Source organism: Monodelphis domestica, chromosome 1 (assembly GCF_027887165.1).
Source record: "Monodelphis domestica isolate mMonDom1 chromosome 1, mMonDom1.pri, whole genome shotgun sequence".
NCBI lineage: Eukaryota > Metazoa > Chordata > Mammalia > Didelphimorphia > Didelphidae > Monodelphis > Monodelphis domestica.
This window is the reverse complement of record NC_077227.1, coordinates 211,844,720-211,869,073: the sequence shown is the minus strand read 5'-3', so window position 1 is coordinate 211,869,073 and position 24,354 is coordinate 211,844,720. Positions and strand designations below refer to the sequence as shown.

Genomic DNA, 24,354 nt, shown 5'->3' with positions numbered 1-24,354 from the left:
AGAAGAAAAAGAGAGCTTCCATATGTATAGCCTAGCTAGTTCAGGATGTGAAAAAAAGAAATCATATTTCATAGCTGTAATGTCAGGAGAAGGTTGAAATGTGACTTTGAAACTTCCTCCCACCCCCTCATTTTTAATAATAAATTTTACACTAGTCATAGTTTTTTATAACCCTCACATCTGGTCACTTTTAACATTATTTTACTTAAAGAGATTAATTGTGAGCTTTAATAATTTAAATAATTAAAGAAAAGGTTAAAGGATGTTGTATTTGAAAAATTAGCATTTGAAAGATTTGTGTTTGAACTGCCTCTTTCCTCCCATTGAGTCTACCCTTGTCCTCATTTTTGGTTCACCATTTTCATACTTTTTATCTCTTTTTGCTTCAGTTGTCCTCAGTTTTCCACATTTTCCTTGGGTAAGAAAGAATTGTAGAGGTTTGCAAATGCATGAAGAGGACCCTTCTATATATAACTTTCTCTCTTGTTGTTCGCTTGTGTCTGTTGGCATATTACTACCCATTTTTGAATATACAGTTTTCTTTACCAACCAAGAGGGAAACAAACAAACAGGAAAAAGAAAAGAAATTCAAGTCCACTAAAAGCTAAATACACATTAACCTAAAATCTGAGGATTTTTAATTTCCCCCCCAAATTTTGGGATTTAATAAACCAAGTTAAGTTTAATTAAATTATTACTGTCTATGTTTTGAAGGCAATTTTATGAGATCCTGACATTCCAATTTTTGGTGGGGGAAAAGTTTAAAAACATTGTCAAAAAGAGTTTTATTTTGAGTTTGAATTAAAAAGAATGTAGGGAATCCCAAAGCAATATAAGAAATCTGATGTGGGATTTTAAACTCACCAAGTAATCAAATGAGTTTACAGAAATAATTAGAATATTTTAAGTGTTTTTTAAAAAATTTTTATCTAAAAGGCTAAGATAGCAGTCCTGCATAAATGCATCCACAAATTGAATGCTTATACCTGTCCTCTATCTTAGTGGGTTTCAGAACAATATTGATCCAGCACCAGCCACACAGTAGGCCCTCAGTAAATATTTTTTAAATTAAATTGAGTATGCTATTCTTAGCACAATGTCCCATAATATATACCAAAGAATGGATGGAAGGAACACTTCCATCACCTTTCAAAGAGGTAAGAGATGCTACTGCTGGTCTGCTGGGATATGAAAACATTTGAGGATGCAGTAACCACATCCAGGGGCACTGTCCATGTGAAGAATCACAGAATGTTAGTTTAGCTTGTAGAAAGAGACTTGAGGGATCGTTTTGTCCAAATCCTTCATTTTATAAATGAAAAAGCCAAGATTCAGAAAGGGAAAATGATTTGCCCAAAGTGACACAGAAAAGAAATGGTTTTCTATCAGGTCTTTTATACTTCCCTTAGTATTAGTTATTGAAAGCTCTCAGATGATCAGGGAAAAGGAAAGAGGACTTATATGTTTGAAAATCTTTATAGCATCTCTCTTTGTGGTGGCAAGGCACTGGAAATTGAGGGGATACCCATCAATTAGGGACTGGATAAATAAGTTGTGGCTTATAATTGTGATGGAATACTACTGTGTCATAAGAAATAAGGAGCAGGTTAATTTTTTTAAAAACATTGGAAAGATCTACATGAAATTATGAAGAGTGGAACAAGTAGAACCAAGAGAACATTATATACAGTAACAAAAACATTGTTTGAAAAATGACTTGTATTTGTCCACCTTCAGAGAATGAACCGATAAATAGAAATAAGCAAGATATCATTTCATATATACAAATATCTTTTTTGTCAAATGATGCCTTTTCTAGTTTAAGGAGGGGATAGAGGGAAGGAAGTAGGGAATTATATGGGAATTTTAATGTAACAAACAAGTTAATTTTTAAAGAGAGATAAAAATATAGATTATGTTGTCTGATATAAATGTTTAGAAATACTCAAGAAAGAAAGGAAGGATGAATAAGCATTTATTTAAAAAATCAGTTACTATATGCCAGACACTAAGTGCTGGGGATAAAAAACGAAAGACTTAAGAGAATACCCTCAAGGATCTCACAATCTAAAGAGGAACACAACATGCAAACATCTATGTACAAACAAAATATCTATAAGGGAAAAACAGAAGATAATCACAGAGGGCGGGCAGTAACATTAAGGAAACAAACATTGGAGGGGCACTGAGGTAGCACAGTTGAAGAGTACCAGTCCTGGAGTTGGGAGGTCCTGGCCTCAAATCTGACCTCAGACATTTCCTAGCTGTGTGATCCTAGATAAGTCACTTAACCCCAGTTGCCTACACCTTTCAGTTCTTCTGCCTTACAGTTGTTGACATTTCTAGGATAGAAGGTAAGTTTAAAAAAATAAAAAGAAACAAACATTGACAAAGAGGAAAAAAAGTATTTTATTAAAGTAACTTTCATTTTTTGGAACAAAGTATCTCCCCCAGTAGATATTTTCTATCAGAAAAAAATGACTTAAGTTGCTTATTTTCCATTTGGAGCACACATTTTATAACCAGTTTTCTTAGTTCATTGTTTTATATCTGATGATTTCAAATACCTTGCTTTTGTTTCCATTCTCTACATACTCATGTCTATCATAAAAATTTCCAGGAAGTTTTTTTTTAAACCACACAAAAAAAGTAAAAATAACTAGTTGGGGAAAAGACACACCACATTTTAAAGTAACAGTACAGGAAGAAGCAAGATTAAAGCCACTGTCAAAGGGAAGTAATAAAAAGTGGTTGTTACTAGAGAATTAGGAAGGGGTGGTCATGGGAATACAGTCGATTTTTTCTTCTACTGTGAAATCCTCATATAACAGTAGGCTGTGCCAGCCACACACTGGGGATTTTTTCACTATGTTTCTAACTATAAAGTTTTGACTTATGAAATAGATAAAAATATATTTTGAAAAAGAACTTTAAAAGTATCATTGTGACCTGTGATCAGAGGAGGATTTTTGAGGTGGGCAAAAAAGTAAAGAGTGTATTTTTCAGCCAGATCATCTACAAACTAAGAGGAACAAACATTTGTCTTATGAAATCTGAGCAATTTCCCAGTCACTTGGGCATCTTCACTGTAGTACCAGTTAGCACCTGTTATTTGTCACGCTCACATGAGACAAATCTTCCTCATTTTCTTTTCCATTTTGCTTATCATTGTCTTCATCCCCATGCCCTACTTTTAAGCACAGAATTAAATGGTTAATTAGTCATTTCACCACCAGGTGGCCTCCTATGCTGTATTGTTCATTGTGTAGCCTGGCGGAAGTCATGAAGTCCAAATGACAATTCTTATTTCAGTTTCAGCAGCGGTTAATGTGCTATTATAACACCTTCTCCATGGTTCTGAAAATACTCTTGCAAACTCTCAAGTTTCTCTTGGTGACCTGAAAAGGAAAAAGTAATCTCATTGACCCTTTATGTGAGGGGAAAGGCCATGGGCTATAGATGAAAGTGTGAAGGAGTTCTACTACCAGCTCTACTACTTGCTACCTGTATGACTTTGGGCAAACTACTTAACCTTTCTTGGTCTCAGTTTTCTGAGCAGCAAAACAAGGGGGTTGGATTAGATGACCTCTAAGATTCCTTCTGTCTCTAGATCTAAGAGCCCATGACCCCTACTGTCTCTCCCCGCTCTCAGTCTATGATCCTATAAACAGCTATGATATTGCTTTTTTAAAAAAAGAAAGAAAACAAAACACTTGGATTAATGAATCGCATACAGTTCCAAATATGCAAGTCCTTTCTGTGACAGCTTAATAGCTTTACTGGCAAAGCTGTTACACTATATCATTGATATTTCCTTTGACATTAGAAAAGAGGCTAAGGGAAAAAAATGTAACTGTTGTTCAGATGTCAATATATTAATGCCAAGTTCCCATGAGGTGAAAGAATGCATTTCATGCAGTGTTCATGGGCCTTAATTGACTTATTAAAGTTTAATTTATTAAAGTATATGGGCTGCCTCTTGAATTTTTCCTTGATTTTGCATTAAGCTGTGTGTCACTGCCAGGAAGGGCGTCTGTAGATTTGGTGAAAGAATCGAAGGTTGTTCCAATTACAAATGAAATTTCCATATAAAGTTATCAAGCAAAGACAGAATTTGTGGAACTCAATTACAAATGCTAAAAGATGATACTCATGGGTGAATATAAATTTACTGTGGGAAAAGCTTCAATGATAAACACCACTTCTCTCTTTTGGCCCCTATTAGGTTGTGGGGTGGGTCAGGAAAGGAATCATTCCTAGAAGCCTCTTTTGCCTCTGGGGATAATTTTGCTCAAAGCTCTTGCAGAAACAAGGACTTCCAAAGGAGAAGAAACTTCAGAATTAGAATGGGTAAGGATGACTGAAAATGGGACTCTTCCCTGCAAGAACTGGTCTGAAGAAGACACAGACCCTTCAAATTCATAGACCCTTAGATGCCCAAAGATGTAGTAGAGTATCGGGAGTTGGTTATCCCTCTTGGCACTCAGGTCCTATTACATTCTTCTTCTGAATCTAACTCTTCAACCTTGATCAAGTCCCTTCATTTATCTGAATTTTAATTTCATTGTCTATATATTGAAATTTTGATATAGATTCTCCCTGGATGGTCTCTATCAATTCTACATTTCTAAATTCTTTGACTACTCATACAAAAACAAAATTGTGTAAGTATGTGTCCCAAGCACTAGAAATTTGGTTTCATTTTCATTTTTAATTCTTTTAGTTTTCATTAATATAGATTGTGTGATAAAAGACCAGTGGGTTTAGTTAAAAGACCCAATTCAATTCTTAACATTTTTATATACTAGAAGTTAAACTTTAGGGAAATGATATTCCCAAGCCTCAATTTCCACACACACACACACACACACATATATATATATTTATATTTCCTCATCTATATTAAATTTTCTTACATCCATAAAATTAGAGATTTGCTGAGTTGATGTCAGATCAATGATATGAACTTCATATATTGTAAAATATTATGCAAAAAGTCAGGGTGTATGTACAAATGTGTGTACACATGTTTGGAGGTTGTTGAGCATGCAATTTCAGTGATATAAGGATCTCCTGGAATGAAAATTCCCTCCACCCAGGCAGATCACCAATCTATCAAAAAAGCATTGATTATTTAGAGTCAGTGAAGACTTAAGTGACATGACCCTAGTAATACTGCTTAAGTGTTTCAAAGACTGGATCTGAACCTAAGTCTTGGTATCTCTAAGGCCATTCTTCTATTTAGGTTGTATTGCCTTCTCCATTCAATTATAATTATAACAATTATTAGTTGTATTTCTGGAAACTTCAATTACACTTTGGACTTTTTTATCCATGAATAGTTACACCAACTAGTCAGAGTGTTTCTCATTGAAGTTTACTAAATAAGTTCTGAAAGTTCACCTTTTACTCCGTTCTTTTACTCATCCCAGTGGTCTTACCTTTCTGATCATCCTCCTAAGGACCATGTCATAATTGTATGAAAGTATTCACAATGATGTAACACAAATATATACCCTGAATTTTATTTGAAACTATGTCATCCTGTGTCATTGGCAAACTTGTTTTCACCCTTCTGCTTATATTGTAGTCGACATCTCACAGGTTTGTTTTTTGAATTGTCAAATTGTATGTCATGACAAATATGGCTATAGGCATTTAGCTGTCTATGAGAGAAGGACCAAAATGGTCCCTGGGGAAGAACAGGTTCACATTTGAATTCAAAGTCTATCCTGAGAAATCCAATGACAGGCAATCAGTGTAATTCCAAAATCCCTACTGGGTCCCTTTCTCTGGAGAGTCATATGGTAAAAGGCAGATTCAGACTTGCCTAGAAAAAAAGAATTTCAAGCTTTTTAGTATTACAAAGTACACTGATTCCTGTCAATACATTTTTCAAAACAAAAAAAGGTCTCTTGAATAATTTAAAGCATGTTAATCATTTTTCAAGTTTCTACTCATAAAAACTTGATTAACAATGAAATTCTTTCTTTTTCTTGTATGTTAAAATTACATAGACATGAATCTGATGAAAACATGGCTTTCTTAGAAAACAAATAGAGAGAGTGTAGTTTGATGTTTGATCTCCGGTTATGTTATGCATTTGCTTTTTGTATCTGTTTTTAGATGATAGTATCATAGATTTGGAGGTTTTAGAGTGACATTAGAAAACACCTAGCCCAACCTCTTCATCTTACGGAGTAGCAAACTAAGATTCCCATAAAAATTAAGTGATTTGTTCAAGGTCATACTCTTTGTAATGTGTCAGAATCTAAATACAGATTATCTGAAGATGCATTATAGAATTAATAGAGACAAAGTTGAGGACAGTCAGTATATTCTGATGTATACTCTAGACATTTTTTTCAAGTACCTTACCTTCCATCTTAGAATCAATGCTGTGATTTATTCTAAACCAAAGAGGAATAAGGGCTAGGCAAAAAAGGTTAAGTGACTAGGAAGTCACAGTCAAATTTGAACCCAAGACTTTCTATCTGTAGGCCTGGCTCTCCATCAACTGTGCAACCTAGCTTCCCCTTACTCTAGGCTTTTGAGAGAAAGCTTCAAAAAGTTCAGAGAAGCTACAAGTAGTATCTCATACCCTAAGTTTCTAAGATAAAAATCAGCCCCAAAAGAAAGCATTACTTTTAACAATGAAATTGTGACACAAATAGAAAAGTCTACTGAGGGGAAATTAGGCTTTTATCTAAAAAGACCAACGTAGCTGCACTGGGAACTCTTGTCATGTTGGTTTCGTTAAAATGTATAGAGAGAAAATGGGAGTTGGACCAAGTAATTGAGAATAAATATAAGAGAGTAGGATATGCTTATAAAAATATTAGGACCTAAAATCTAAAAATGAACTGAAACATGATAAAAAGGCTAACAATAAGGAAAAGCAGCAGTGGGGGGGGGATTAAAAACTTTATTTTAAAAATGAACCTTATTTCTAAAAATTTCCATTATGACTCTCCTCTACCTAGCAAGGCATTCCAAAATGTATTATTTTTTAAAAACTTTTTTGAAGGGAAGAGGAAAATCAGAAGAGATAAGCCAATAGTTGATGGAATGATGATAATAAAAAATGGAATTTCTCAATTTTTCTTTTATTTCCATTTTAACTACCAAAAAGAAAAATCTGAGAAGTATAGATCAAAGATGTTTAATAGGAACTGGAATCCAATATATTAGAGAATAGGAGAGTACTTTGTTGCCTTCAGTAAATTCAAGCATTCAAGGCTGGATGTACTATGACATCTTGGACTACTGAAAGGACTTCTCTATTCTCAGATTGCTGACCCATTTCTGGTGATCTTTAATGGGATCATAGGATTTAAATCAGGACTATGACTCATGACCACACACAAAAAAAGAAAAATTAAATGTCCATTATTAATGAATGAATGAATGTTTCTCATACACCTTTCCTTTGACAATCAAGTAACTTTAAACAGTTAGATTGCCTCATCTACAATAGTCTCTGTCTAATATCACACACATAGTACTTGGCAGTAGATTTGAACCTACCTTTGATGGCACAATTACATTGATCCCCATCCCCCACTATACTGTCTGTCTTTGAAAAATTCATGACAAATAGAAGGGGTGAATCAGAACTGGAGACTAGGAAATGTGTAATGTAGGCCAGGCAACTTGATTTACTGACAAATTTCTGGCAGGTATTATCAGAGGAATGATTTGTGAACATTAAGAAATCTAAGAAGTGACCACCAAAAGCCAGATGAGTTCATTAAACATAGATCATGCCCGATCATGCTCATTTCCTTTTATTTTTCTTTGATAGAATAGCTAACTTTATAGAGGCATTTCTAGAGTAGGAAGGGACTTCAGGGATCATCTCATTTAACCCTTGCCAGAACAAAATTCCCCTCTTTAACATCCCAAGCATTTGTTTTATCTAAGTCTCAGTTTAAAGACATCCAGGAACAGGAAATCTATCCACTGTCTTTCAAGAAACCCAGTTCCTCTTTTAAGTAGCAATAATTGTTAGTGATATACCCCCAAATAGAAATAAAAGCTCCTTTATGATAGACATTGTTTTTTAATTTTGTATTTAGATTCCCAGTGCCTTGTGCATAGTAAGTGCTTGATTAATACTCCAAATTGAATTGAATTACATCAAACTGAAATCTGTTTTTGCATTTTCCATCCATTTCTGCCCAGTTTGCCCTCTGTTACCAAACAAAACAAATCTAATTCAGAAACCTGTAAATCCAGGAGTAGACTGGGTTATTGCTATAAGCATAGATTTTCATGGCCAACCTTGTTGTTTGTTTTGTTTTCTTAAATTTCTTTTTCTTTCTTTTCCTCTCCTTTCTTTCATTCATTCCCTCTTCACTCTATTTCTCTTTCTTTTATTCCCTTCTCTCCCTCTCTTCCTTCCTTTTCATCTTTTCTTGTGCGGAATTTGCATGAAAGAGGAAGATGGAGCAAAGGAGAAATGCTATAGATATGAAATGAGACTTGAGATAGGCCTTGAATGTTATCAGGATTCAAAGTTCAAGCTAAGAGGCAAATAGAACAAAGAAGAACCATCTAGATGAGAGAATAGCATGCACAGATGTGGCAATGGGTCTAACAATTTCTTCTGACATTAATATTAGCCTTATATAAGCAAAGGATGAATAGTAGGCAATCAGATGGAAATAAGTAGAAATAGTGGTAATACATATCCTTCTTAGAGGCTGCAAATCAGTAAAGGGCAAGAATATTTAGTGGGAAGGAGATGTCCAGCCATTTAAACTCAGATTGATAGCATAACTAGCAATGAGAAAAGTTAGAATGGATGTTGTATTTTTCATGTAATGCTGAGGATAAGGAATAGATGTGTGATTTCATTGATATAGGAAAGTACTTTTATCAATGCAGGTCATCTTTTCTATCATTTATAGTGTTGGAGGGATTTCTAGAACACCAAGAGGTACAGAAAGCCATCATTTGTCTTAAACAGGACTTGAAGCCTATTCTTCCTGACTTTGAGATCACCTCTCTATCCTCTCTACCCGAAAAACTTTCTTGGGTAATATTGTGATGAAATTTTGGATTTCTTTGGTTAGGCTTTTGCCACCTATGCCAGTGATTAACAATGGCTTTGGCTAGAGCCTTCTGTCTCAAAGAGGAAGTTCAGGATAATGATTTTTCCTTCACATTTGTTGCCCCTCTCTTATAATTGCTACCAGTAAGATATAAATTCATCATTCTAATAATGGAAATGGTTCACCTAATATTGGCTATCTTTTAATGCTAATGTTCTGGCCAATAAATGGTTGGTATGGATCACTTCTGTCTGTGAATCTATAAAATATTTTAAAATGACTCTCCAACCTCATAAAGGGGAAAAAGTCAATTCACAACAAAAAAGAAAGACGAGGCTAATATATATATTTGCAAAAAAAAAAAGTTAAGTAGAAGGAAAATGAATTTTCCTAGCTATATCTTTAGGCTTTCATAGGTTTGATTCACTATCAGACTATTCCAGCCTGATGTAATGACACCAATTTCTTCTTACCAACCCCAGATAGTATAGGTGTAGTTCATTGTTTCTGTTAATACAAACAATATAAACCTTAAGAGGAAAGTTGAAATCTTTCTTGTCCAGGAATAGCAAGCCAGAAATATTATTATGCAGGTGAAATATTTAGTAAAAGCTTTTCCTTAGTATTTTTTTTTGGTTGATTTAAAAGAGAGGACACATACAGTGCTCCCCTTAAAAAAAAAATAAAGATACTGGGTTTGCTTGCAAATTATATATTTTTTTCCTTTGCTTTGGGAGTATGGCACTATGGAAAGCTGAGTAGGAATTCTGTCTCATTTATTTAAATAACTGTGTGCCCATAAACTTGCAAAATATATTTTATTTTCTTTGCTTTGAGAGTATAACACTGTGGAAATGTATGTTGGAATCCTGTCTCTTTTATTTAAATGACTGTGTGCCCATAAACTAGTCATCACCTATAAAAGTTTCAGTTTAGGCATCTGTAAAATGGGAATAGTAATACTAAGACTACCTAGGTCACTTAGCTCCTGACACTAAGCACAGCAGTCTCTCTACTATACCACCTAGCTGCCTATTCTTTGAAGAGAATTCATGGACTTATTTACTTTGCATTCACCATCATGCTTCACAAAGTTGTCATTACCATAGGATTTTATCAAGGACACAAGGATCTAAAGATTTATTTTCAAGAACAGTGGGATAACCTACCAAGCCAAGCCATAGACAAGTTCTCAAAAGCTCTAATTTTGATTTTTATCACTAACTCACTGACCCTGGGCCAAACATTTATCCTTCCTGCCTCAGTTTCTGAATCTGTACCCCAAAGCAATATTCACTGTTTCCTCATCAATATTGGGTAAGCCATTGGAATGCTTAAAAATATCTCTGAAAATGGGATAAAAGTACCTGAGTTATGTGTATGGCAACTATCTTACATGCAATTTAAAGCTCTTTATTTCTTACTTCTCTAATTAGCATTACTCTCTCTGGAACTATGTCTGAAGATTTGGGGAGAACTATACCTCTCTCCAAAGAGGAGGACTAGCTCAGGATCCTAAGGACCCAACAACTATATCTAAAGAACAATCTTCTCCTCTGGGTTGAGGAATAACATCAAGTCTTAAGAGGAAGAAGTGACAGTTGGAGTACTGGAAGGACTCAGAAGCAAGAAAGTTTATTCTGCCTCTCAACAATAGCTGAGATCAAAAGGGGAGCAGTGAACCATTTCACTAAAGCTCTTGCCTCTATGTTAACCTCCACCTTTCATAACCACTCTCTGAAGAGACTTACTCTGCCCCTTAAGGAGGCAAAGCCAGGTTACATTCCTCAAGAGGAAAAGAGGGGGAGGTCAACCTTCCCCCCTCCCCTCATTCCTTCAACTATTTCTTTCCCTCTCTCCAGTTCCCCAGTGTATATGTGAGTGACCTTCTTACTGGCCATTCTAAAACTGGCACCCCAGATGGGACTTGAACCCACAATCCTTGGATTAGGCAGTGAGAATATTAAATCACTACCATAGTACTAGATGTTAGAGCCTACTACAGACTATAATCATTGCATTAGGGAAAATCAGTGTGTATTACTGCTGATTTTATCAGCTAGCAATATGGCAGAGTGGGACAAACCTAGATCTACAGTCAGGTGACCATCATCTGAACTATGGTTCTGTGGCATTATTCCAGGTGACCTTGGGAAAAACCAATCAACTTCTCTGGGCCTCAAATTTCTCAGCAAAATGGTGGAGGTAGACTATATGATTAACAAGATCCCTTCCAAATCTAAATCTGATCCTTCCACCAGGATAGAGTAAAATCCAAACTCTTCTTCTTTCTATGGATTCTTGTCCATAGAGATAGAAACTTGACTTTTGATTTCAGTTTGGTTGGAACTTCTAGATGGAAGATGGAGAAACTTATAGTGTTTACAGAGTTGCTAAGAGTCCTTAGAGATTCCACAAATTGCTCAGGATCAGACAGCCACTAGGTGTCCTTGGCCTGGATGGCTATCTGCCATACCATGCTATCTCTCCGTAAAAGAAAACTAAAACTAAAATGTTGTGTTTTGGTGGCAGAGAGCCATTTGTTGGAAGCATTATGTGATTTCCCACTCTTTTTGTTATAGTTAACTCTAGTCCCAGAAGTCCTTGTTGGCCAATAGTGCCTTTCATAGAGCAATGTGCTGAATATAAAATGCAAACTCCTTAAAGGATGGGAAATTTATTTTTTCATCTTGGTATTCTACAGTGCTAGCCTATTTCCTTATAAATATTAAGTGCTTAACATGTATTTATTTGTAGGATAGATCCTTAGGGATCATTGCGTCCAATACCCATTTTAAAACAAGAAAATTGAGGCCTAGAGAGGTTAAGTGATTTGCCCAAATTCATATAGATCATGAGTAGTAGAGCAGGAATTGGAACCCAAGTTCTCCTATTCCCAATCCAGCATTCTTTCAATACTTAGATTTGGTAGAAACCTCAGAGGTCATCTAATATAAACCATATCTGAAGAACAATCCTCTTGATAACATACTCAAGGGGATAGAGAGGTGGTTCAATGGGTAGGCCTGGAGATGGGAGGTCATAGCTTCAAATCCTGCCTCAGAGACATCATAGCTGTGTGGCCTTGAACAAGTTACTCAACCCCAATTGCCTAGTTCTGACCACTCATCTGCCTTGTAACCAATACTCAGTATGGATTCTAAGATGGAAGGTAGGGTTTTTTAAAGCAAAATTAGGTCATTTGTCCTTCTACAACTCCATGTCCCTTCATCTTGGAACATAATTCTCTTAGAGAGACATAATGATAAAGTGAGTTGGGCACTGGATTTGGATTTAAAAAGACCTGAGTTTAAATCTTGATTCAGACATTGGCTAACTAGTTAACCTAGGGCAAATCACTTAACTACTCTTTGCTTTAGTGTCTTCATTACAAAATGAGGGTTGGTCTTAATAGCTTCTAAGGTTCCATCTAGCCCGAAATCTATTCGCCAAATTCTTCATCTATTTTATCTTCTTTTCAGATGATCTGCAGCATAGTCTAATGACCCATTTGCTGTTGGGGTTTTTTTCCTTGCCCCCCAAAGTGTAAATCTTATAGACTTAGAGACTCATACTCAACAAGGACAAGTCATTTCCCTATTTAATTTGGTTGGCAATTCCCTGTTAATATATTTGAACTATCCATTCCAGTTGAAAATTCATTCTTGGTAAAAATCAAAACAAAATATGAGTTGATCAATATGTCTTCTTTATTTTGTTCATTATAATAATGTCCACCTAGAGTTATGATCCTACCTCTAACATTGCTAAAGACAACCTTTTTGTTGTTGTTATTCTTGGCTGTCCTTGTCAACTTTGGTTCATCATGAGTTTTGTTACTTCTAACTATCTTTACAAAAGCATGCCACATTTTCACATTCATGCCAATATCTACCTTTGCCCCCCATCTGCTATAAATATTTTTTTAAAAATATAAATTATTTGAAGTTTCCAATTCACCTACATTGTTTTCTTAAGAAGACTCTACTTTTTTACTCATCATTAGAGTGATTTCTTTTTGCATCTTTAGTATTTAATTATTGAGACCTTCCTATCCCTCAAGGGACAACTTCTCATGTAGAATTTCAATCTGTGAGGTTTAACTTATATGTTCTATGACTTTTGTGGAAAGGAAACAAGACTGACAGTTTGTGGGGGAAGGGACAACTGGGAGTGGCAGTTAGGTCTTGTGACTAGAACTTCCTTCCTGCTGGGTTGGTCTTGCTTCCTGGTGTTGGAGGAGAGAGGAGCTAAGGTACATTTCATACTATGCTTGACTTTCTTTTCTTCCATCAAAAATTCTAATATGGAATTATATTCCCTTACTGTCAAGTTTCCATCATTTTCATTCCATCAGTCATGCTCTCTTTTTTTTTGTGAGATTTAGTTCCTTTTACCTTTTGATTCCTTTTTCTTTTTAAAAAGAACTTTTCATTAAAGAAAGCCAAAAAAATATTAGTTCCTTGGTTTCAGGCAAAGAAAGACCCTCAACTACATCTGGATAATCAAAACCTCTTAAATGATTATTTAATTCCTCCATGCTAAGCTTGTCATCTATTTCCCAAATTTCTCACCTATTTTCTCCTTTTCAGATGGTCTGTGGTATATTCCAATGACAATATCATTTCGATTCATGCCTCCCATGATCTTTACTTAAGATTTATCTGTTTTTCTTCTCTGCAGAAAATAAAAATAAATGTTCCTGAACTTCCTCATATTATCATATCTTTTTAATATAATAAGACTATTATTTCTCCTACTTTTTAAACTATCCTCTTCTTTTTTTTAATAATGAGTACCTTTGCAGAACCAAATTAAGGTTTTGGAATTAACCCAAGTAACGAAAACCAATGGTAGCCTACAACAGATCACCTTTCTAATTGCATGTCAGAAGCTTAGTAATATTCAGTCTTCATCCATTTGATTTTTCCTGTGTGAATTGATGGGCTTATTATCTCTTTTGATTGACTAGTTCTTACATAGTACCATAAATTAAACCAGGCAATAGATATAAAAGCATTACAAAAAGTTAAAAATGATGTCAAATACAATGTAATTGGGTTATATGTTTGTATATACTATAAAATATGTCCAGATGTATGGTAAAAGGGAGGATAAGGGTAAAAGGGGAGAGAAAGGGTGGGTGGCAGGAGCACAGATAGAAGAAAAGAAAAGGAAAGAGCTTGTAAATAGCCATTTAGGTCTCTGTGGAACATAAGGCCTTTTCATAATGTGCTATTGTAATGAGTGATATTTTTGTCTTACATCAAAAGATACCTATTTTTAAATTGTAAAATCTTAGAATGAAGAAAGGATTTGGACTGTCTTCTCTCAACTCCAAAAAATACCACAATGCCTTTTAGTTGCCAGTTATGTAAAAAGAGGGAGGTACTGATCCATCTGTAAGGATTACCTAAGATTACTCTCTACTTAGGTACTTCATTGCTAAAGAAACTTATAAATAAATCAAAAAGAACTATGTCCCAGAAAAGCCATTCCCTCATGGTGAGGAGAGGAAGGGAGGGAAAGGAAAGGAAGAGAAAGAGGAAGAACAAATATGCCACTTTTCAATTAATTTTATCTATCATCTATCTACGAACAAGAAACTCTTTAAGAAATGTTATCAAAAGTGTTAACACAAGCAATATACATAGTCTCTTTCATATGAAAATAATTCTTAATATTTGTGAGGTGTGTAACATATTGGCAACTGTTTGAGTTTAACACACTATGTGATTTGGGAAGTGCACATTGCAGAATTTTTAATTCAGTGATACAAAAGGCACTAATGAAATATGCATGTATGAATTTTGTATCATATTAGTTCCCTCTTTCTTGAAATCTGAATAAAAGCCAAACATCTGGATTATGTTTGAAAAGCCTGAATTTCCCATTTTCAGAGAGATTCAATCTATTTTGACATTGCACACTTAGCCTTAACATTTACAGTGTGCTATTAACATTACTTGCAATTGTAAAAAAAAGTACAGATTTAAACAAACTTGGTGCCTCCTAGCGCTAAAAATATATGTGTATTTGAAAAGACTGTTGCTACACGACCATAGTTTAGGCCTCATCAGCATTTCCATTATAAATACTTGAATTGAAGGGGTTGGCAATTTGGCTTTAAAGATATGGGTAAAGCCTTGATATGTAAGTTCTCTGAAAAAAAATCACTTTAAAAATTAAACGGTGATTCAGGCATCACTTAGTTTGATAAAATATTTATTGATTTAATTTTCTATGAGGAGCCTAGTTATACAAGACACTCTAGGGTACATGACTCCTGTCTTCAGAGAGTTTACTTTTTAAATTTACAACATAAACAAATAGTTTCCCCTTTTCTTCAAGATGTTTGGGTGAATTGTTTTTGGCAGCTAGAACAAAGACAGGATAATGTTGTGGGCATGTTTTAGAAAAATAAATATGGACTTCAGTGTTTTATCATATTTCATCATGGTTGACTTGCTAAAGAAGAATAGCACAGTGTTTCTCTTAGGAAGCAGAAAGAAGTGGTATACCTACATTAGAAACCAAGAAATTCACAGAAAAATTTGTGAATGAAATTTTAGTTAAATACTATTGCCAAAGAAAAAGGAATTTAGTACTCCACACTTCCAAGGCATGCATTATACTCAATTTTGGACCTAAACATTCTCTTTTTCTTTAACAAAGTAAGAAGAGAGACATCATGGGATAATGGGTAGACAGACAGCCCCAGGGAGAACTAGTTCAAGTCCAGTTCTGAGATGGGAACAAGTCACTTAACCTCCTAGTGATTCAGGCTAATCTCTAGATAATAAATTACAGAAGAGCTGTTCTCTAAATTAGTGAAGAAAGTTTCCAGTGAGGAGTTCTCTATACTGATTAAATCCTGAATCTGTATTAAAGAATCAATAAAAATTTACCCCAGATTAGGATACTGAATTGAGAAATGTGTCCTCACTTAATTATGGAGCAGGTTTGGTGTTCCCCCTTTTACCGGTTCAGGCTCTCATCATTTCTCACCTAGAATACTGGAATAGCCTTCGAAAGTTCTCTGAGCCTTAAGTGTCTTCCCTACTCCATTCTGTTTTTCACAAAGATACCCAAGTGATTTCCCTAAAGGATAAGTCTGATCATGACACCCCTTTGTTCAGTAAACTCCTGTGCCTCCCTCTTATCACTAAGATCAAACTATAAAGGTCTCTGTTTGGCATTTAGGGTTCTTCACAACCAAAGCCATCCTAACTGTGAAGTCTTCTCACACTTGACTCTCATCTACTCACTCTGAAATCCAATGGTATATAAGTTCCTCAGACATAATGCTTCACCCTCTTTCTATAAGCATTTTGCTGGCCTGGTGGTTGTCCCACATGCCAGGATTGTTCTCTCCTCATCCAACAACTCTTTTTTTTTCCTGGGTGAGGGGGGTGAAAAATGTTTATTGCCTCAATTATGACATGCCATTTACTATAAAATCTATTGAGCTTTCCCATCAATGTATATGTCTAAGAAACATTATACGAATGGATGACAAGCTGGGTTAGAATTCTGGAGTAAGAAGAGAGTTGGCTGGATTGCTTCATGATATCTGAAGCTCCTTAACTTTCTTTTCCTCTGTCTTTGTCTGTCTTTATATGTATATGTATACATATATATGTAGATATTTAGATAAATACATAGATGGATAGATGTAGATAGGCATAGAGAGATACAGAGAGAGAGAGACAGAGACAGAGACAGAGACAGAGATCTTATTATCTTCTGACTACTAGTAGTCAGGTCAGGCATTATATAATTCCATACCCTCAAACTCTTGGAATCACTATCTTCTTTTAATCAAGTGCTATCTTATTCAAGAAGCCTTCTTCATCCCACCAGTCACTTGGACATTCTTTTCTAAAATTTGGTTTCGTTGTTTGCAGTCTTATCTGACTCTTCTTGATCCAGTTTGGGATTTTCTTGGCAAAGATACTAGAGTGGTTTGTCATTTCCTTCTCTATCTCATTTTACAGATAAAGAATTAATAGGATTATGTGCCACACAGCTAATAAGGGTCTAAGGCTGGATTTGAATTCAAGAAGTTAAGACTTTCCTGACTTTAGACCTGGCATTCTATCTGTGATGGGGTTCAGATGTGTACCCCTGGGGTTTGGGAAGGCTACATTGTGCAAGAATGTAAGACTCCAAAATTTAGCTTAAAAACAAAAAGAGAAATTTTTTAATTTAGGAAAGTAATGTTGAGAATGGCCAGGAGGATAGCAAGGTAGAATAGCAAGATGGAAAGCAGTTCCTTGGGAGGACAGCATGAATGGAAAGGCTGCCCCCCAGACAACATCAGTTCTGGGGATTTTATATCCTTTACAAAAGATGCTGTGTCATGGTGTAGACAGGACTCTAGAGTGGTAAACTCTCAGGCATTCAGTCAGGGATTTGGTCATCTGACTGGGGTCTGCCTGGAGACATAGGGAATGACCCTCATAAAGATTCCTTAGTTTTAGGGAACAGACAGAGGTCTGAGATACAGCCTGATAGGATCGAGGTGTAGCCTAGAGGTGCATCTCTCTGTCCATCTTAAATCTAAAGGAGGATCAAAGGAGGACAATCACGTCAGGGTCCTATAGGGGTCATGGGATGTTTTAGGCTAGGAGTCATGAGGATGTAAGGGAGCAAAGGAATTTCCCTTATAATAGTTTGCCTGAGCTTCTGGAACAGTGCCCATGTCATATCCACTGCACCATCTCACTGCTCCTCTCAAATTACCTTCCTTCTCTTCTTGTGTATCTTGTATATACTTACAACCTCTCCATTTCCTAGCCTATATCATTAGACAGTGAGCTGCTCGAGGAAAGTGACTGCTATTTCTTTTCCTTTGAATCCCCAGAATTTAGAACAGTGCCTAGCACATAGTAATAACTTAATCAATTTTGGTTAAGCAATAAATTCCACGTAGTTGTGTAGTAGTCTCAGAATTAAAGCAAAGTGTATTCTGGAAGGCACTTGTGGGGAGGAAGGGAATAGGGAAGCAGATTAAGCAAATTTTTCATTGGGAAAAATAGGTTTCATAACATTAATTACTATTCTTCATTCTCCTCTGTTCCATCCTGGAACACATGGCATGCCTGTAAAGATGTTACATAATTACATAACAATTCTTGGTATGTGCTGACATGGTATTACAACATGACATGGTGAGTCATAATGACACCGTAATTAGAACAGTCATGATATATTATGGCAGTGATCCACATAGTCACTGAGGCACATTGCTATGCATGGGGCATCCACTGAGATGTGCAAATACTCAACAGAATGCATTAAGACCAATGAAATGTCATGGATTGGAGTAGTGGAAAAAAACTGCAAATAGTCGGAGATAGGAATTAGATATCATGGAAGCCTACATTTTGGCAGGAAGATATTTGTGAGAGCCACGTTCAAATGCTGCATTTCTGTAAACCTCTGCTGAAAGACTGGGGATTTAAAACCTGTCCAAATCACATCAGTTCTCTAATGGGTAAATCGGTGTTTTTTCTACAAGTTATAGGATTCTGATGGTTTGATGCTTGACCTCATTTCATGAACTCCCTAGGCAAAATAGAACGATAGTAGAATTAGGTGAAACATTCAGCTTTCAATTGCCCTATGACTGGTGTTTCCTATCATGATAAATATCAGTGGAGGGCATTTCCCGCTAGATAAAATCCCAGGTCCTTGAAGTTGACATTCTGAAAATGTGGTGCCATGCTAAGTCTCTTTTATAAAGAGCTATTCTGATGGTGGATCCCATATAGAAGGAAATAAATAGACAGATACTCACATATAATCATACTATATGTGTATGGATACATGAAAAATGTTGCTTTATCCTCGATTCTGCCACATTGCTTATTTTGTCAAATCTTTGCGAGAAGGGGCCGGAGGGGTCATATGGCTGATTCTGATTCCATGAAATGAAATTGATATGTGTAGTTGATGTCTTCCTAGGCATTTTTCCCCAAAGAGAAAGCTTAGTTCTTGTGACTGATGAGCTGAATAGTTCTCAAAGAATCCTTTAACTAGGATGCCCATACAGAGATTATCTTTTAAAGGATATAAGTCTCAAAACAACAGAGTGACTGACCCTTAACCACCCTCCCCCCAAAAAATATCTTTTAAGGAATTTCTTAGTGAGGGTAGTGAGGGATAGTAGAGTTTCATCAGTAACATTTTTTCCTATTTTCACTCTATTCGAGGAAAATGGGGGTTAAACCTGTCTGTTCACTCAATGAATGAATACATCTAATGGAAACACACACACACACACGCACACACATGCACACACCTGATATTGTATTGCACACACTTGTATGAATTTAAACCATCAGATTCTTGGTATATGTCCTTAGCAATTTAATTATGTTTAAAATCTGGTTAGTAGTGTAGTAAATAACTGATATTACTACAAAATTGCATTGAGAATATAATGGGATTGAATTTCTATACAAGTTGACACTCAATTAAAATTTCCATATATCCAGTGAATTAGCCAGTTCTTGGCTGCAATGTGAGGGTGGATTCTTTCCTGCTTGCCGAACTCTCCAAGACAGGCAAAGTGCATAATAAAGCCAAATCACAACTTAATGTATGAGCAAAGACTTGGGTTATGCTTATCAAATACGGAACAAAAACAAGAACATGGACCAGAAAGCATCCACAGTTTTTCCCCCCTTAAATTCCTCTATTTATGGTATTGACACTAGAAAGAAAAATAACATATTAAAAGCTCCTTACTGAATTACTGCCCTAAACCAAGGGATCCATGGGGCTTGTTCAGCTAAAAGCCACAACAGACTTTGTAATGCAATGATGTAATCTTGGCTTTGTGTCATTTATATTCAACCTAAAAAAAACAATTTTCCTGAATAGACACGCTGACAACAATATTGTTCAGTGTTGGTTTTTATTTGGATTGTTTCCAAATGGTTCACATGCCTCCACAGTAACACATCATGCCTGCTTAAGTTGTTTTTTTTTTTCATTTGGATTCCAAAGTTTTCCTCCTTTACTTGCATTTTATTTTTCTTTTAAAGTCTGGGTTATGTTTGTAAAACTAACCAGCTCCACCACAAAATTAGGATGTATCTTGCAGAGTGCATTCATTTTACTTTTTGCATATTTTTCCTGAGGTCATGTCAAGGTTAGTTTGAATTCCATCCTACATTAAGACTTCTTTCACAGCTATTTAGCTCTGCAGCCTACTCCCCGCTGGGGTCTGCCCCTTGGGCACGTCAAAGCTTCAGACCTGACAAATCACACACAGATGAAGCTGTACAGTTTTTTAAACAGTTTCATCAGTAACATTTTTTCCCTTTTTTCACTATATTCTTCCATGTTGGGGTTTATTCTCTGGATTGCCATCTCACGAAGGCTGGTTTCTATTTGATACTGTTCTTTTTCAAATCAGAGTTGCAGTCTAGCAATGCAATTAATTGTACAGTAAATTCTATTAATCATCTCCTAGGAATCACCAGTCCTGTAGATACCCCCTTAAAAAAAAAAAAAGAAAGAAACCAAACCTAACAGACCACAGTTCATTTTCTAGGAAAACTGTAATTGCATGATGAAAATCTGTTTGTATAGGGAAGATTAGTGTGCTGAAGATGGAAAAATGTAAAGAAGTTTGGGGACCTGAAAACTGTAAAATCTATATTCTAGGTTCATCTACTTTATAATATGTGTTACGAGTTGCATCTGGAAATGTTTCTCACAGTGCCATTAGTTTGCTCTTATCTGTATTTTAGCAAACTGTGAAACTAATGGTGCAACTCCATTTCCTGTTTAATTGACAAAGTTAAAATGCTTGGCTGCTAATGAGTGTATTAGCAAACAATATACCCTTAACAGGCTTAAGCAGCTCAGGATTTTAAAAAGCAGCTTACTGTCCTCATTTTTATTAGACAAAAATATATTGGCTGCCACAAATTACTTGATCGGCTGAAGAAACGATATAATTATTACTGTTTAACAATGTTGGCAAAGCTGAAATGATGGATTTTATATATGTAACACACATGTATACATACATGTAGAATTACACACATCACGTGAGTGTGTACACAAATGCACATACCCCCACACAAATAACACAAACAAGAAACAATTCTTTCCCATTAGAAAGGGAAATTCCCTTTGGCTTCATAGTTAAAATTTCATTCAACTCAAGAAACACCTGAAGAGCTTAACTATAAACTAACCAGAACATTGAGAAGTGAGAAAACCATCATGTTAAATAAAGCATGAGTGTGCCTTCTACTTCTCCTCCTCTCCTGGCTTCCCAGTTAGTTCAACCTAAAGAAGAGTTCTTCAAGAAGCTGCTTCGTTGAAACTAATTAATATGAGGTCCACTAAATACTCCCCACCAGAAAAACAAGTTAGACCAGTTGTCATGGGCACGTCGTGTTTTGGGACATTCTATGGGGATTTCGGAACTTCTTCTGCAATATTAGGAATAAGCCAAACTAAAACTGCCCGAGGTAGGGAGGGGCACGAGCTAAAATTTGTGTTATTTTTGCAGCAAGATACATGTCAACAGGCGAGCCATCTTGAAGAAATCATTTCAGCGTTGGCACATGAACACATTATGGTGAAAAGGGAGCCCTGTGCTTTTCAGTTGGTGCATTTCAGTCTTCAATTAATGTGAAAGCACTACAATGCCTCTGCAACTTCTCTTGCCTAGTGGTGCACCATTTATCATTGCAGTTTTACATTGACCTTGACACCCACTTCATTAGAATAAAGATTGTCTACCATTTAGGTTACATTGTTCCTCTGCACAGAGACCCCATGCAAATTTCTGTTCAGATAGAAGAGCTGTGAGCCTGTCAGAGGTCATCTGCATTAAATGATTGCAGCTATTTTCCAACTGCTTCTTTTCATTCTACTCAATTCAGGCTAGGAGGATCAATCAAGCCCTCTGCCTGAAACAGTGGGACTGCTGGGAATATAGCTGTTTTTGGTAGTAGTGGATATGCCCTAAACAGTATTAAATATTTAATATAAACTCATTAAAGGGCATGCAAAGGCTTCAAAAAAGATATTAAATTTAAAGGAAACTTTAAATGGCTAGATTTCCCCTTTCTTTAAATAAGCAGAATGCTGAGGATCAATTACTTTTTTTTTCCCCCCACTGCATGTTCAACATTTAGTTCCTCAAGTTAGGGAATCTTTTCTTCAAAGGATTCATTTCACTGGCTCCTGTAAAAAAAGGTCATAAGAGTTGAGAGTTTTCTTTTTGTTTTTATTTTTAATGCAGCACTAAGATTCTTCCCTGGATCAGTTTAAAAATAACATCACAGACCTAGGTATTTGTTATGAAAAAAGAAGAGACCATGGAAATAAGTTGCCAGGTCTCCTGCTTGAGTTTTCTGAGTGATATAATTGGAATTAAATTATTAATGGGAGATACTTTAAAAAAGATTGTTTTATGATCTTCTATTAGAGAATTTGCAATTCATTTTAATATTTGTAGTTTGATTTATATTAAAGATAATGCAATCTATGTCCAATTAACAATACATGGCCAATGTAATATGATTTCCAGATCATGCAAATGGAATAAGCTGGAAGAAGAAAAAAACTCAATTCTTAACCTCAGATGTAATTTGCTGTACGAGTTCTGGCAATTTTAAATGACATTGCACTTTTTAATTTTTCCAAAGGCTCAGCAGCAAATTTATCCCAATCAAGAAAGCCTATTATTAATTTACAAGGACAATTGTAGGAGTCTTTATAATTTCCCTGTGCAATTATTTGCCATAAATTGCTAATGGCAAAATACAAGAACTTTGTAAGATATAACGACTCTTATTTGTCTAGTTAGAGCACCCTTCCTCCATCCTGAATGTCTTCCAGAAGTTTTAGTTATAAAAGCAGCATCTGAAACATTAACATAGATTATAAAATGCTTTGCATTGGTGTTACAAAAAAAAAAGAAAAGGAAAAAAGAAAAAGATAGAAACCGAAGAACTGTTGTGAAGGGTAGACTGGCCTCTAGCAGATTCCTGCACTCTGCTCGTATACAGCTGAGCTTTGGACCCTGGACTTTTGTATAAAAAGACTCTTTGTTCATCACTGAATGGCATTAGGCATGGGCTTCCTAAGGGGCCACCATGAAGCCTTGCATGAAGAGTGCAAACACTAGCCAGAAAGCACAATGTAAGAGTGTACAGATAGCTGATAGGCAGACAAATATCCATATTTCTGTGTGAATATCTTTGTCAGCATGTTATATTTCTGAACCAACCAGCACCAGGGTGTTTTTACAGCCTATTTATTGATGGCTAAAGTAGAAATTAATTTTGAAAAAATAAATCTATATGGCATATATAGTCTTTTACACTTGCCAAGCTTATATACAGTTAGTCTCTGTGTTGGGGTATGGAATGACAGATATGAGTCGGTAGTTATAGATTTAGATAGCAAAAGATGATTTTTCCACCCTTTTAAAAACTTGATCTTAAACTTCTACTTGGATTATTTTACTAAATTGCTGGATATATCACTTATTTTAATTACTCCCAGTGCAAAATGACATGATCTTCTGGTTATAAGCAGAGGAGTCAGAATAAGAATCCTCAAATCCAGACAGCACAGACTAACATAACCCTGTTCTAATAATCAAGAAAACTCTCAATCCTTCTGTCTCTTGTAGCCATAGCTTCACTCTGTGTTCAGCAATGTCTAGTCTCTTTTCAGTATAACCAACAGAAGCACCATACAAAAGTCTTACAATGGATGTCTTAATCTCTCTGTGTGCTTTTAGAGCATTATTTTTGAATTCCATCCTGCAGCCTTTTCTCTTTCCTCTTCTGAAGTTTTATTACAACGGCAGAATTCCCAGGGAGCTTTGGGGGCAAGGTTCACATAATATGGCCCTGAAGTTTTGCTGTAGGGTAGAATCCATACTCCAATCCTGACCATCTTTTGATGATCTTTCTATTTCAGAAAGATTATTCTGGGCATAGAATCTCGTGACATTTACTGTATACAGTTATTGTTGTTGTTGTTGTTGTTTTTTAAATTACTAGATAGTGAGCATGTACAAACCTTTCATGATGATTTCTTTCTCTGACCTCTCAGTGACTAGGCATCTTGTTCTTTAACATTGAGGGAGGCAGAAAAATGCTTGAGTTGCTCAATGTGTGCCTTCTATACCAGTTTCAAAATGGCTTATTCTTCTGGTTTCCATGGTGACAATTAACACTGTTTCAAGGCATTGTTCCAGTCTCCATTTGGGCAGAATTTTCGGGTGTGATTTTTCACAAAAAAAAAAGAA

General features: G+C 35.7%; 1 protein-coding gene and 1 long non-coding RNA gene across 9 annotated transcripts in view; one reads left to right on the top strand and one right to left on the bottom strand.

Annotated features, from left to right (window-relative positions):
• The window catches only part of AKAP6 (A-kinase anchoring protein 6), a 616,970-nt gene that overhangs the window by 471,669 nt on the left and 120,947 nt on the right, over positions 1-24,354 (top strand). The gene's annotated exons all lie outside the window — the stretch shown is intronic.
• Positions 2,386-24,248, bottom strand: LOC107651939 (uncharacterized). Its single transcript, XR_001629332.2, has 3 exons — positions 24,126-24,248; positions 13,631-13,733; positions 2,386-3,398 (listed from the first exon to the last, which is right to left on the bottom strand). It is a non-coding gene; the product is annotated as an uncharacterized LOC107651939 (long non-coding RNA).